General features: G+C 38.4%; 1 protein-coding gene across 3 annotated transcripts in view; it reads left to right on the forward strand.

Moving 5' to 3' along the window:
- The window catches only part of TBL1XR1 (TBL1X/Y related 1), a 168,646-nt gene that overhangs the window by 94,596 nt on the left and 60,996 nt on the right, over positions 1-13,054 (forward strand). Inside the window, exon 1 of one of the 3 annotated variants that reach the window (XM_020886669.2) lies at positions 7,760-7,848. The exons of the other annotated variants lie outside the window; for them this stretch is intronic. The gene's annotated coding sequence lies outside the window, so the exon portion shown is untranslated. Of the gene's footprint in view, positions 1-7,759; positions 7,849-13,054 lie in introns of those variants that run through there. 3 annotated transcript variants of the gene reach the window in all.

Below are 13,054 nucleotides of genomic sequence, written 5' to 3' on the forward strand. Positions count from 1 at the left end.
GTGTGTGTGTAAGGGACACCCTGGCCTTGTTTGCTCTATCTCACGTCCCCCTGCCTAGACTCTGTGTGTGTGTGTGTGTGTGTGTGTGTGTGTGTAAGGGACACCCTGGCCTTGTTTGCTCTATCTCACGTCCCCCTGCCTAGACTCTGTGTGTGTGTGTGTGTGTAAGTGTGTAAGGGACACCCTGGCCTTGTTTGCTCTATCTCACGTCCCCCTGCCTAGACTCTGTGTGTGTGTGTGTGTGTGTGTGTGTGTGTATGTGTGTAAGGGACACCCTGGCCTTGTTTGCTCTATCTCACGTCCCCCTGCCTAGACTCTGTGTGTGTGTGTGTGTGTGTGTGTATGTGTGTAAGGGACACCCTGGCCTTGTTTGCTCTATCTCACGTCCCCCTGCCTAGACTCTGTGTGTGTGTGTGTGTGTGTGTGTGTGTGTGTAAGGGACACCCTGGCCTTGTTTGCTCTATCTCACGTCCCCCTGCCTAGACTCTGTGTGTGTGTGTAAGGGACACCCTGGCCTTGTTTGCTGTATCTCACGTCCCCCTGCCTAGACTCTGTGTGTGTGTGTGTGTGTGTGTGTGTGTGTGTAAGGGACACCCTGGCCTTGTTTGCTCTATCTCACGTCCCCCTGCCTAGACTCTGTGTGTGTGTGTGTGTGTGTGTGTGTGTGTGTAAGGGACATCCTGGCCTTGTTTGCTCTATCTCACGTCCCCCTGCCTAGACTCTGTGTGTGTGTGTGTGTGTGTGTGTGTGTGTGTGTGTGTGTGTGTGTGTGTAAGGGACACCCTGGCCTTGTTTGCTCTATCTCACGTCCCCCTGCCCTCCCACCGCCGTGTCCGCACTTGCACTGGCAGTGTGGTAGCCACCGTGATGTGTCACTGTGCAGCACCTGAAAAAACGACCAGTTGTAATTCACACATGCTGTAGATATAAAATGTATGCTGGATTTTGAAGAGATTTTTTTGGTTTGTTTTTTAAGTGAAATCTTAATCTTGTATGGATTTCAAGAGATGATATTGTTTGACTTCCAATTTCCATTCTTTGTAGAACAAGGTCATTCCTTTATTGACATGCATGTTTGGATATATTGGATTAAATAAAAATAGACTATTAGAATCAATTGCTGCCTTAAAAATTTTTTTTTTTTCTCATGAGGCTAATAGAAACTGACAAACCTTTGGTTAGCATTGTATGTCTGTTGACAGTGTTCTGTACCTTGCTGATCACAGCTACCTGATTTAAAGCATCTTTAAAGGTTCTCCTTGTCTGCCAGAAACAAGTTATTGGAGCAATGAGAACCTTCAGGACCCCTGCGAAGGTGGTGCTGGAGGTGGTGCAGGGGATGTGGGCTGCTGTCTGCAGCCCGCGTGCCATCTCAGCGCCCAGAGCGCCCTCCCCTGGGGGCCGCGGGTGGGTGTGCAGCACCCGCCCAGCTCTGCTTGCGGTGCGGAAATCCACAGAAAAACACGAATGGATAACAACAGAAAGCAGTGTTGGAACAGTGGGAGATAGCAATTTTGCACGGGAAACTTTTGGGAGATATTTGGGAGATGTTGTTCACTGTAATCTACCTGAAGTTGGGGCAAAATTGAACAGACAGGGAGTCTGGTGTTTTGGAAAGTGTGAAAGCTGCTAGTGAACTCCATTCTCCTCTGTCAGGAAAAGCAACTGAAATTAATAAGGCTCCAGCAGAAAATCCAGGACTTGTCAACAGATCTTATTATGAAGATGGTTAGCTAATCAGGATAACACTGAGTAACACTTCAGAACGAGATGAGTGAGTGAAGAAGCATATGAGAAATACATACAATCTATTGAGGAGTGAAAATGGAACCCCTAAGTAAACTAGTATGAAACAACTTTAAAAAAAAATTAGGATCTGGGGAAACTGGAATGACCCTCAGAAAGTTCCTAAAATTTGATCATGGGACTACATTACAAAGCTTAAGTTGTTGTTATTCATTTGTAAAATGAGGACCTAAATGTTAGAGAAGGGATGCTAATCACTTAGTTTTGGTAGAGCATTATAACTTGAGCCAAATCCCCTCATTTATATTTGAGTTTTCTTTAATCTGTGTCATACAAATTTTATAGAATTTGAATATTCTTTAGAGGTGAATCATGAGTGCTTTCACAGGACCTAAAGAGGAGATAGAAAAACAAGAATTAAAGCATCTTTACCAGTTTCCCTGGTGGCTCTGACAGTAAAGAATCCATCTGCCAATGCAGGAGACTTGAGTTGGATCCCGGGGTCAGGAAGAGCCCCTGGAGAAGGAAATGGCAACCCACTCCAGTATTCTTGCCTGGAGAATCCCATAGACAAGGTGGGCTACAGGCCATGGGGTCACAAGGAGTTGGGCACGAATGAGCGACTGACACGTTGAAAGTGTCTTTGCTAGAGATCTCTAGGTTTTTTCCCCCTCCACTACAGTTAAGAGCTAAAGATACAGACTGTCAGGAGAGTTTTCTTTTATTAAAATTAGACTTTTATTCTCATCTGTTTATGTTATTCTCTTTTTCAGTGTTTGCTCTCCTTTGTGTACACTTACTTCCTTGTGAAATCACTTTTCCCTTGATTTTTCGGTTATAAAGTTTCCATGTGGTTCTTCTTATATTTTCTACTTATGAGTTTTTACCATCATTTCAAGTGCCTACCCTTACTCTATGGAGAATGGACTATTAAAATAGCTGCCTTATCTTTGATAATTCTCACCTCTAGATCATCTTGAGACTGACGTTTGTTCCTGCGTTTTTCTTTGAGAATTAGATTTTCTTGATTCTTTGTATGTTGAGTAACTTTTGTATTGTATCCTCTCAGGAGATTATTATTATTGTTTGAAACCAGACAGGTCCAGACTGAACTTTCTGTGTCATGGACAGTGGTCCCACTGTGAGTTCAGTATTCAAAGCCTTTATTCTGCTGCTTTGTACCTCCTCATGTGCACACCTCAGGCTCAGTGTGGGGCCCTGACAATAGCTCCTATCTTCAGTTCTCAGAACCTTTGGCTGAACCTTTGCCTGTCTGAGTATGTTTTGCATACACATCTTGGGATGAACTTGGGACTTGTGTTGTTCGTATACAGAATTACAGGATCCAGCTTCCAGAGGCCTCTCTTTCTGATTTAGTTGAGCTACTTTGGTTGAGAGGGACCAGCTCAGTCAGGGTCTTGAGAGAGAGAAACATGGGAAAAGGGGGCTATGTCAATTGCAGTTTTGAATATGTGTGCTTTTAAGAATAGTCGGGGGTTAGAATCACCAAAAATGGAGTAGTGGCTCCTGTCAGACCAGTCGTCCCACGAGTAGTGACAGCCATCTCTGGACCACATGTGAAAGAAAGTATGAGAGCATCGTCGAGCAGACACGTGGAAATAGAACCTGGTGTGGCGTGGCCTTGGGTGAGCTTCCCACGTTGACGGTGTTGGTGTTCGCTGAGAGCAGGCTCCCCTTGGTGGTCTGCGGTTTTACCCTGGCTTGAGGAACCAGATAGCTGAGAAGTACCCCCGCAGCTGCAGGCCAGTGGAGCCAGCAGGAGGAAGAGGGGGAGGTCTGAGAGACGGACGCACCTCAGAGGTCGAGGACCAGATTCTGGGTATAAACTCTGTCAAATACCGGGCCGACCTCTAAACTTGGAAACAGTTCCGGTATCAGCAAGAGAATAGGTAAACTGTGCTTTATTTGTATCACAGAGTATTACTGACATTTGAAGGAGAAAACTGTTGGTACCTGAAGCAATTTGTACTAAACTCTAAAACATGCTGAGTGAATGTAGTCTCACATGAAACAGGACATAATGTGTGATTCCTTCCTTATACAGTGTACTGAAAATAGGCAAATATCTGTTGTGTATTGGGGCCGGGGCGGGACAAAGATAATTATTGTTGGGGAAAAAATGATTGCCAGGGCTTAGAAATGGAAACATGGCTGCTGGGGACAAGAATTAAGTAAGAAAAGGCGTGTGGGAACTTTCTAGGGTGATGGTAGTGTCCTGTTAGGGATTTGAGTTACTTGAGTTTGTGCATTCGTCAAAACTCATTGAATAGTGCACCCGTACCTATCTGTTGTAGTTTGCATGCATTCTTTCTTTAAAAGAAAAATTGTACTAAATACTCTATTATAGTTAATGATAGGCAGTTTGAAGTATATATGGGTTTATGTGAAGGAAGTTTACTGATAGCTGTAACGTTTTTTTGAAGTGCTTCAGAAATTAAGATTAGTTAATGCTGCTGCTGCTAAGGAGTCACTTCAGTCGTGTCTGACTGTGTGACCCCATAGACGGCAGCCCACCAGGCTCCCCGATTCCTGGGATTCAGGCAAGAACACTGGAGTGGGTTGCCATTTCCTTCTCCAGTGTGTGAAAGTGAAGTCGCTCAGTCGTGTCCCACTCTTTGCGACCCCATGGACCGCAGCCTACCAGGCTCCTCCATCCATGGGATTTTCCAAGCAAGAGTACTGGAGTGGGGTGCCATTGCCTTCTCCGCAGGATTAGTTAATAGATGTGGGTAAAACAAATAGAAGAAAGCATTAATATTAAAGTCTTAGTGATGGCTGTGTGAATGTTCTTTGTACATTTCTTTGAGTTTTTCTGAAGGTTTGAAATTTTCATCATGAAATGCTATGAAAGATACTAGTAGGCAGTGTATTTCTGCTGTTTGTTTTTGGTGACTTTCATAAGAATTGGTATTTCTTTAAATTTGAAAATATTTTAAAGAATTTATCAGTGACATTTTTCTGCCTATGCATTGAGCTCTGAACTGTTTAGGGTGTAGAAAGAAAGAAGTAGAAATAAACAATGTAAGTGGAAAGACGAAACATATACATACAATAATTTGAAGACTTCAGAGTGATAGAGCAAAATCTCACGAAGATCATTTACAATAGTATGATCAGAGTCAAACGTGAATAGTGGGAAATGGAATCCCTGGGGTTGCTTATTTTGAGCAAGTTTTGAAAGTGCTCATAGAGGAAACTTTTAGATTCTCTTTCTGTTCTTTTAATTGGCCAATTGTTGATTGCAAAATATGACTTAGGGCACATTTTTTAGTGTGTTGTATTCTTCAGCAGAGGAATGCTGCATGATTTTAATGCTAGAAATTGTTAGCCAGATTGAAGGATGAGAATTTATTTTAAAAAATCCGTGTTTTAGGAAAATGGTAATTGTGTGTTAATAAGTTGTTCTATTAAAAAACAGATGATCATAGTTGCTGAATTTTGTAATTATTTTATAAAATTTTGAGAGATGAGTATAGTGATATTAGAAATATTAATATACTATCCAGTATTAAGTATAAGCATTCTAAACTACTGTTCATTCTTTATCCTCAACTTACTCTTACGAAATCTATTTTGATAGACTGAATTTTTCAGGTATGTATTGGAATAAATTATAAGTGGATAAAGATGAGAGAAAAATGAAATATAAATGAATTGTGAGATTTTTTAGCCATTAGTTTGATCATCTGTTTCTTTCTATTGACAATTTCTTTTCCCTTAACCTGAAATGAGAAGTTTGAACAAGATTAAGAACTTATTAAATACATTTACATTTTAGAAAACAAAAAGTTATATATAATTAATTTTTCTATATACACATATTTATATGTATGTATGTATGTATATATGGCTTGTTAGTTTCTAGTGACCAGAAGTAGATTTGGACTTATTTTTGGTCTTTTGACTTTTTAATCTTTCCACCATTTCCATTATAACTTTCTCAAAGCAAATATGCTGCAAAAATGCAAACAGATGAAAAGCAAATGTGCTGCTGTTTTGTATGTAGCTTTAGCAATTTATATAATTGTTCCTAGAATTTTATATTATTGATAATCTAAATGAAGCATTTTGGTCTTTGAGAAAATTGTACTGTATACCGACTTACACAAGTGTTAGGAAGAATTACAAATGTGTTTCTGTTCTACAGATAGAAATTTAGTGAGGAAAAATCCAGTGGACTTCTTGCCACATACCAACTAGTTATTTAAACATCAAATTTTCATTTAACCCCTGATCCTGGTACCAAGAGAATAGTGTTTTCTGTAGTACAGTCAGGTCTGAATTTTTGAGGAGCTGGTTTACATCTGTATGATAGTGGCTAAAAATAATGCTGCTTATAGTATCCTATCACTAGTAATTATAATAAAACTAGTAGTTTTATTAGTAGTAAATAGGCTTAATGTTTAAGTGTCTCTGAAAAAAGTCATGGAGGAGGGGGGAAATAAAGTAGTTTGAGTAAATTGCTGAAAACAGCTTTTGCGCAGAATAGTGCACCAAAGTATGCTTTCCATATCCATACTGATATCTGCTGTATGCAGTTAAGTGTAAGTTTATTTTATCAGCTCATTAGAATTATAAGTCAAAATACCTACATTAAAATAGAAAATATTTTAATGTGAAGGAAAGTTCGGGCACATGGATATCACGACTATTTTAAGACTAGCCAAGAACAGATTCATCACCATCAAGGATGCTTTCTTTTTGCCTTTGTTTCTACTAGCCAGAGAAAAATTTTATTAGTGATTCTGAGTAACTGAGTGCTGTATTGCCAGTGTGAAATGTTCCAGTGAATGATTAATGGAATTGTGTGTGTGCCAAGTTCTTTTATAATCACTAGGTGATTTGCATAAAGTAAGCTTTAAAAACAAATTTTTCATAGGCTATTTCATTATATCTTTGTATATTTTAGAAGATATATGTTACATCCTTTAAAAGGATAGATTTTTTTATAGTAATAGTTTCCTGATTGTTAGAGATATGTTTATTGGTCCTCATATAGCTAGAGTTGTAAAAATCTGCCAGGTGAGATTCATAGTATTAACATAAATGAAAAGTAAAGGTAAACTGTGGCGTCAGAGGATCTATGAACTTAAAAAATTTATTAGACCCTAGACCAGTCAGTTAATTACTTGTATTTAGGAAATTGCCGTTAGGAAACCACAAGTTTTTGAGGCACCAGAGCCTTTCCATTATTTGTTACCTATATATAGAAGCTTGATTTCTTTTAGTGTAGAAAACTTAAACAAAAAATACTCTTCTCTTTATATTTCTGTTTGTCACTAGTGGTAAAAAAATGTCATTTATTTCAGTTAACCTTGTTGTCAAAAGCAGTCAGGTTCTGTTTTGAGAGCTAACAAGAAAAATATTATGCATAGGGAAGGTATGCTCATTAACAGAGAAGGAGGGTATCGTAAGCATAATTATTGTTCTGTTACAAGTAAAAGTAATTGTCTAATTTACTTATCAGTTTTGGTGTCATTTTACACTTTGTTCAGTTACTTAATTGAAAATTGAGATCAGTTATGAGGCATTTCATTACCTAAAGTAATTACTAGCCCAAAGGTGTTCCTATGCTGTTTTTAAGATTCACTTGGGCAGTCTCATTGGCTAAAGGTGAATTGCTTTTTTGAGGTCATAATTTGGTCACTCACTCCTAATCTGGTTTAGATGATAAGGTTACTTAACTAAGGCAGGTATATTGTAAAAATTTTAAGAGTTACGAAATCTTAAGTTACGATTTTATATCGTAAAAATCTACTTAAAAGTTATGAAAAGATTGCTTACAGCAGTTCAAAATTTATGAAAATCGTTTTCATCCCTGTTCCACCTGCTGTTTGCAGTGTTAACCTCACTGTTAACAGAAGTCCTCCATTTACTGCTTCTTCCTGTACTTGTCTATAGACTCTCAGTGTTACAGCCAGAAGAGCCCTTTCAGATTATCTAATTCAGCACCTCATTTTACAGATGAGGAGACTGAGGCCTTGGACTAGAACAGAAGTCTCCTGACTGAGTCCAGGACTCTTTCTGTTACATCATGCTGCCCGATGTTTGCTTATGGAACTCGGCAACATCACGTACAGGGTGAGCTTTTCTGTTGTTGTTGTTAAACAAACGCACGAAGTGGTTTGCTGCTCTCATCAGGTGGTGTCGTCATTCTCAACTTTCATTTTTCTTTTTTTACCCATACCTGTTTTAATCCATAATACAGCCCAGTTACCCATGGACTTATTTTGCTGCTACTACTTCTTGGCATTTGGCCATTATTTTTGAGAGTTAAACTCTTAGTAACAACATGTTTTCTTATCCATAACCACGTTAGCCTTATCAGGCATTATAGCAACAGTAGATTGAAATTCTTACAAGGATGACTTAGGGAATCTTAAATTTAGATTTAAAAAGTGAGTTATAAGTAGATAAGTACAAGAGTGTGTATATGAGATCTAAGAGCAGATGTGATACCAAATATGAGAGCAATCTTTTTGTGAAATAACAAAATCCCAAGAAATATTAGCCAACAGTGTGGCGTGATTGCTATAAAATGCCTTATCCTCTCATGGATTTAAATTCATTTGTGTTTTACATTATCATTTTCTGTGTAGATAATCATAATGTCCTGATTTTGGCTAGTGAGAGCCTCTTCAGGTTGGTACCTATGTCCTTTGGATAAGACCTTAGAAGTTTTAAGTAGTTGTCTTGCTTTTTGATTTGACACAGTGTCAATAGGTTTGTGTGGTTTTCTAAGGTAACTCAAGGACTTTTAAGTTCTTGTAATGAGGTCAAGATTTATAAGTTTCTGTAGGACTAAAGTATCATTTCCACTAACTCATTCATTAATAAACACTGTCCATCATTAATTTTGCTTTTTGTAAAAGTAGGAGAAAACAAGATCTTACAGCCTAAACAAAATCACTGTGTGTCTCTTGTGTATATATTTTAAAATCTCTTGTGTCATATCACTGAAATAACCATGATATTAACCTCGAGAATTTTGGGTAAACTAAAGCACTAATGCTCAGCTGTGAATGTTGGATACATTTGGATTGGACAGGATACTGCCATCACAGTTACACCTTATATCACTTACATATGTATACTATGTTTAATGTCATTGGAACATATATATATTTCTAGAACATACACACATGTATGTTACTTTAATTCTTTGCCTGTTTAACTGTTTATCTGCAATTTTAAAGGGCCCCTATCCAGTTAACTAATTGTGTTTCAGGTGAACTAAATCAGAGGTCCAGAGATACTATGTGACCGTAGTCTTCCTGAAAGGATTATCTCTGGGGAGGATTGTAGATGTTTTATTTTGACAAGGGCATAGTACATAAATTGTGCTTTGATTGTTTCTTAGGCATGAGGGCTAGCTTTAATGACTTCTGGAGGTGTGTGTGTGTGTATTGTTGCTGTTCAGTTGCTCAGTCTTGTCCAACTTTTTGTGACCCCATGGACTGCAGCACGCCAGGTTCCTCCATCCTCCCCTGTCTTCTGGAATTTGCTCAAATTCTTGTCCATTGAGTCAGTAATGCTAATCTAACCATCTTATCTTCTGCTGCCCCCTCTCCTGTTGCCTTCCATCTTTCTTAGCATCAGGATCTTTTCCAATGAGTCAGCTCTTCACATCAGGTGGCCAGAGTATTGGAGCTTCATTTTTAGTCCTTCCAGTGAATATTCAGAGTTGATTTTCTTTAGGATTGACTGGTTTGATCTTGCTGTTGTTTATAGCTATTATGTGCTAGAATGTAAAGTATAGACTGCCTTTTAAATGCTTGTAATTTGATAGCGACTGAAAAATATGCATAATATAAAATGAAGAATAGCAATGTTAACATGTAAATTATAAATTGGTTTTCATGCACTTGTACTACCTGTGAGGTTTTTAGAGTAGATTTTATTTCTATTTTACAGAATAAGAAACTGGGGCTTAGGGTAGTTTAAATGACTTGATTTAATGCTTTAATGTCAAAAACAATAACATTTGAAAGAAAATACAAATACTCTAATTTCTAACCTAAAAACTTTTTTTTTTTTTTAACTACTGCCCAGCTTTGAAAAGAGTTTTTCTAAAACTGCTTTATGGGTACAGGAGGAAAGGAGGAAACACTTTTAATGTTGACATTTGAATAGTCTTCATAAGGAGATGACATTTGAGGAATAGGAAAAATTTTAACAGTTGTAGTTGGAACAAAGAGCTTAAAAAGCATAAGTGGGAATTAGGGGTTGGTTAGAGTATTTTTTACTCACTTGAATGTAGAGTAGATTCAGAGAAGATGCTGTACAGTCAGATGGATACTTCAAGATCATACACTGGAGAAGGAGAACTTAAATGCTTCTGTAAGCAAGTTAGAGTGAATGTGGAAGCTAATAGGTAGTCATAAATACATATGATACAATCAGCATTATATTTCATGTGTAAATGTCAGAAGATAGTATGAAGAGACTTGGAAGTCTTTGAGGGTATTGCAGTGGTATAGGTGATAGGTACTGCAGAAAGGAAGGCATGGCTGGAAGGGGTGTTTTAAAGGTGAGAGATAGCAGGTAGAAGCTGAAATAGAAAATTGAATGCAAAAAAATACTGAAATTTAAATTGTAGTGAATTACAGAATTATTAATAGTTATGGGCAAGAGGAGAAACATTTTGGGAAGTATAGGGCATAAGTTGCCTCCAATAATGCTGAGTGATGGTAACTGAAAGGACATAGATATTTGTGCTTAGTCAGCTGGAATTAGGATTCCTAGGTGGCTCGAGGTAAAGAATCTGCCTGCCAGTGTAGGAGACGTGGCTTTGATCCCGGGGTCAGAAAGATCCCCTGGAGGAGGAAATGGCAACCCACTCCAGGTATTCTTGCCGGGAAAATCCCAGAGTCCCATGGATTATGGAGGGCTGTAGTCCATGGGGTCCCAAAAAGTCAGCTGGACACAACTGAGCGACTGAGCAAGCACATATGCAGCTGGAATTGGAATGTTTGGAATGGGAAAGATGGCTGTGTGTGTTAGAGTTTGGCATGTAGCTGGACAGATGGTGGTTTTGTAATTCTTCAAAGTGGATGAGATCCTTAGTTGGAGGAGTTGCGTGAAGATCAAAGGGCTAAAAAGAAGTCAGCTATATTCTGTTAGGGCAGGAAGAAAATTCAGTGAAATGGACAGAATCAGAAAGTCACACGTTGGAAGTTTAAAGTTGTTGTTGTTTTTTTTTAATCTTAAATTCTGGAAATGGCAAGAAATAGTATGAAATAATGAAGGCATATGAAGACCTGTTGAATTTGGGGGTGATTAGTAACAAAGTTCTTTGGAGTCCATAAAATTTTTAACAATAACAAAAACATTTTCTTCTTTATATACTTAAACATATTCTTTTACTTAAGTGCATAGATATACGTTTTGTCATGTACTCTTTCTTTTGCTCCCTCCCCCATCGGTTCAGTTCAGTTGCACAGTCGTGTCCAACTCTTTGCGACCTCATGGACTACAGCACGCCAGGCTTCCCTGTCTTATCACCAACTCCCAGAACCTGTTCAAACTCATGTCCATCGAGTTGGTGATGCAATCCAGCCATCTCATCCTTTTTCATTCCCTTATCCCGCCTTCAGTCTTTCCCAGCATCAGGGTCTTTTCTAATGAGTCAGCTCTTCATATCAGGTAGCCAAAGTATTGGAGCTTCAGCTCCACGAGTTTATTATTTTTAATGACTTTACAATCCATGAATATCATGAATGTACCACGATCTTGGTTTGATTCTTCCCCTTAATGGGCATTCACTATACTATACTCCCACCTTTTTGCCATTAAAACCCAGTCTTCTTATAGAAACATCCTTAGAAACTTGTCTTTTTATCTCTCTGTATCGTAGAGTATACATCTTTAACTCTGTGAAATTGCAACTGTGTGACCACATTTTAACAAAAAAGGCAGATTCTTATTTTTCCAGTCTAATATTTTACTTTTAATAAGAATTGCCAGATTGTTTTCCAAGGATTTTTTTCTTTTTTACATTTCTACTTGCACTACATGGGGATAACGTTGTATTTTTCAATTGAATATAGTGTTTGGTCATTTGAAATTGTGAAATTGTGTTCATTTCTTTTGTAAATATTTAAAAAATTTTGGTCTTTTAAGTAGAGTGTTTTCTCATCTCTATTTATAGATGTGTATTACTGGAGCAGAGAAAAGCTGTTGTTTTTTATTGGCCACTACTATATTAACTTCCTCTATGAAGGGCTGATGATATTTGCTAATAATATAACTAGAAGACCCAACAGCTTCTGTGATGGAGACTACTTTTTCTCTTTTGTATCTTTTTCTACTACTTCTTCAGTCAGCAGAGAACAATAGGATGAATAAAAATAAAGGTTTTTGAAGTGAGCAAAAAAATCAGAAAGTCCTAATAGCTTTTACCAAAGAAGTAAAGCCACCTGAAATTAAGGGGCTTTGAGGGAGATAGAATCCTTCAAGTTTTTGAAAATCCGTAACGGCAAATTTGAGAAGGAAGTTAAAAACGTAGTAAAACGATTGCCAAATAGCTCAGAGGAACAAAATAGTTTTAGACACCCAAATAGTTAAATGTCATGATGATAGCATTTGTGTTGAAATGTCTGATTTGCATGAAAGTGGAGGGAATGGAGATCCAGTCTGGGTGAAGGATGGGGGTTGGAGGGTACTGGGAAACTGGAGTGATGAGAGAGGACCGTGAAAACCTGTTCAGTTACACTGCCTGAGCAGATCGAAGATACAGGGAGTCTACAGGGAAGAAGGACCACCAGGCTCCCCCGGTGGCTTAGCGGTAAAGACCCCACCTGCCAGTGCAGGCAGATGAAAGAGACACAGGTTCGGTCCCTGGGTCGGGAAGATCAGGAGAAGGAATCGGCAACCCACTCCAGTGTTCTTCCCTGGAGACTCCCACGGATAGAGGAGCCTGGCGGGCTGCCGCCCACAGGGTCGAGTAGAGGTGGACACGCTGAAGTGACTTAGTACGCGCACACAGTGACAAAGAGGGTGTGTATTTTGTTTTTTTTACAGTTACAGGATTTAAAGATAGAGAAGTTTGAAGTATGTAGTGTGATGCAAGCATGGTTTGTATGACATGGGGAACTTGTTAAGACAGACACGCCTGGGCTGTATGTCTGACTTGCTGAAACTTAATTAAGACTTTTCCTGGTTGTCACAAAATTTATAACATTTATAACATTTATAAATGTTATAAATGTTATAAATGTAACATTTATAACATTACTTTGAAGAAGCTGCACAGGTGATTTTGATACATCACACTAGGTAAGACTGT

The sequence above is a fragment of the Odocoileus virginianus genome, chromosome 4, assembly GCF_023699985.2.
Source record: "Odocoileus virginianus isolate 20LAN1187 ecotype Illinois chromosome 4, Ovbor_1.2, whole genome shotgun sequence".
In the NCBI taxonomy this organism is placed as follows: Eukaryota; Metazoa; Chordata; class Mammalia; order Artiodactyla; family Cervidae; genus Odocoileus; species Odocoileus virginianus.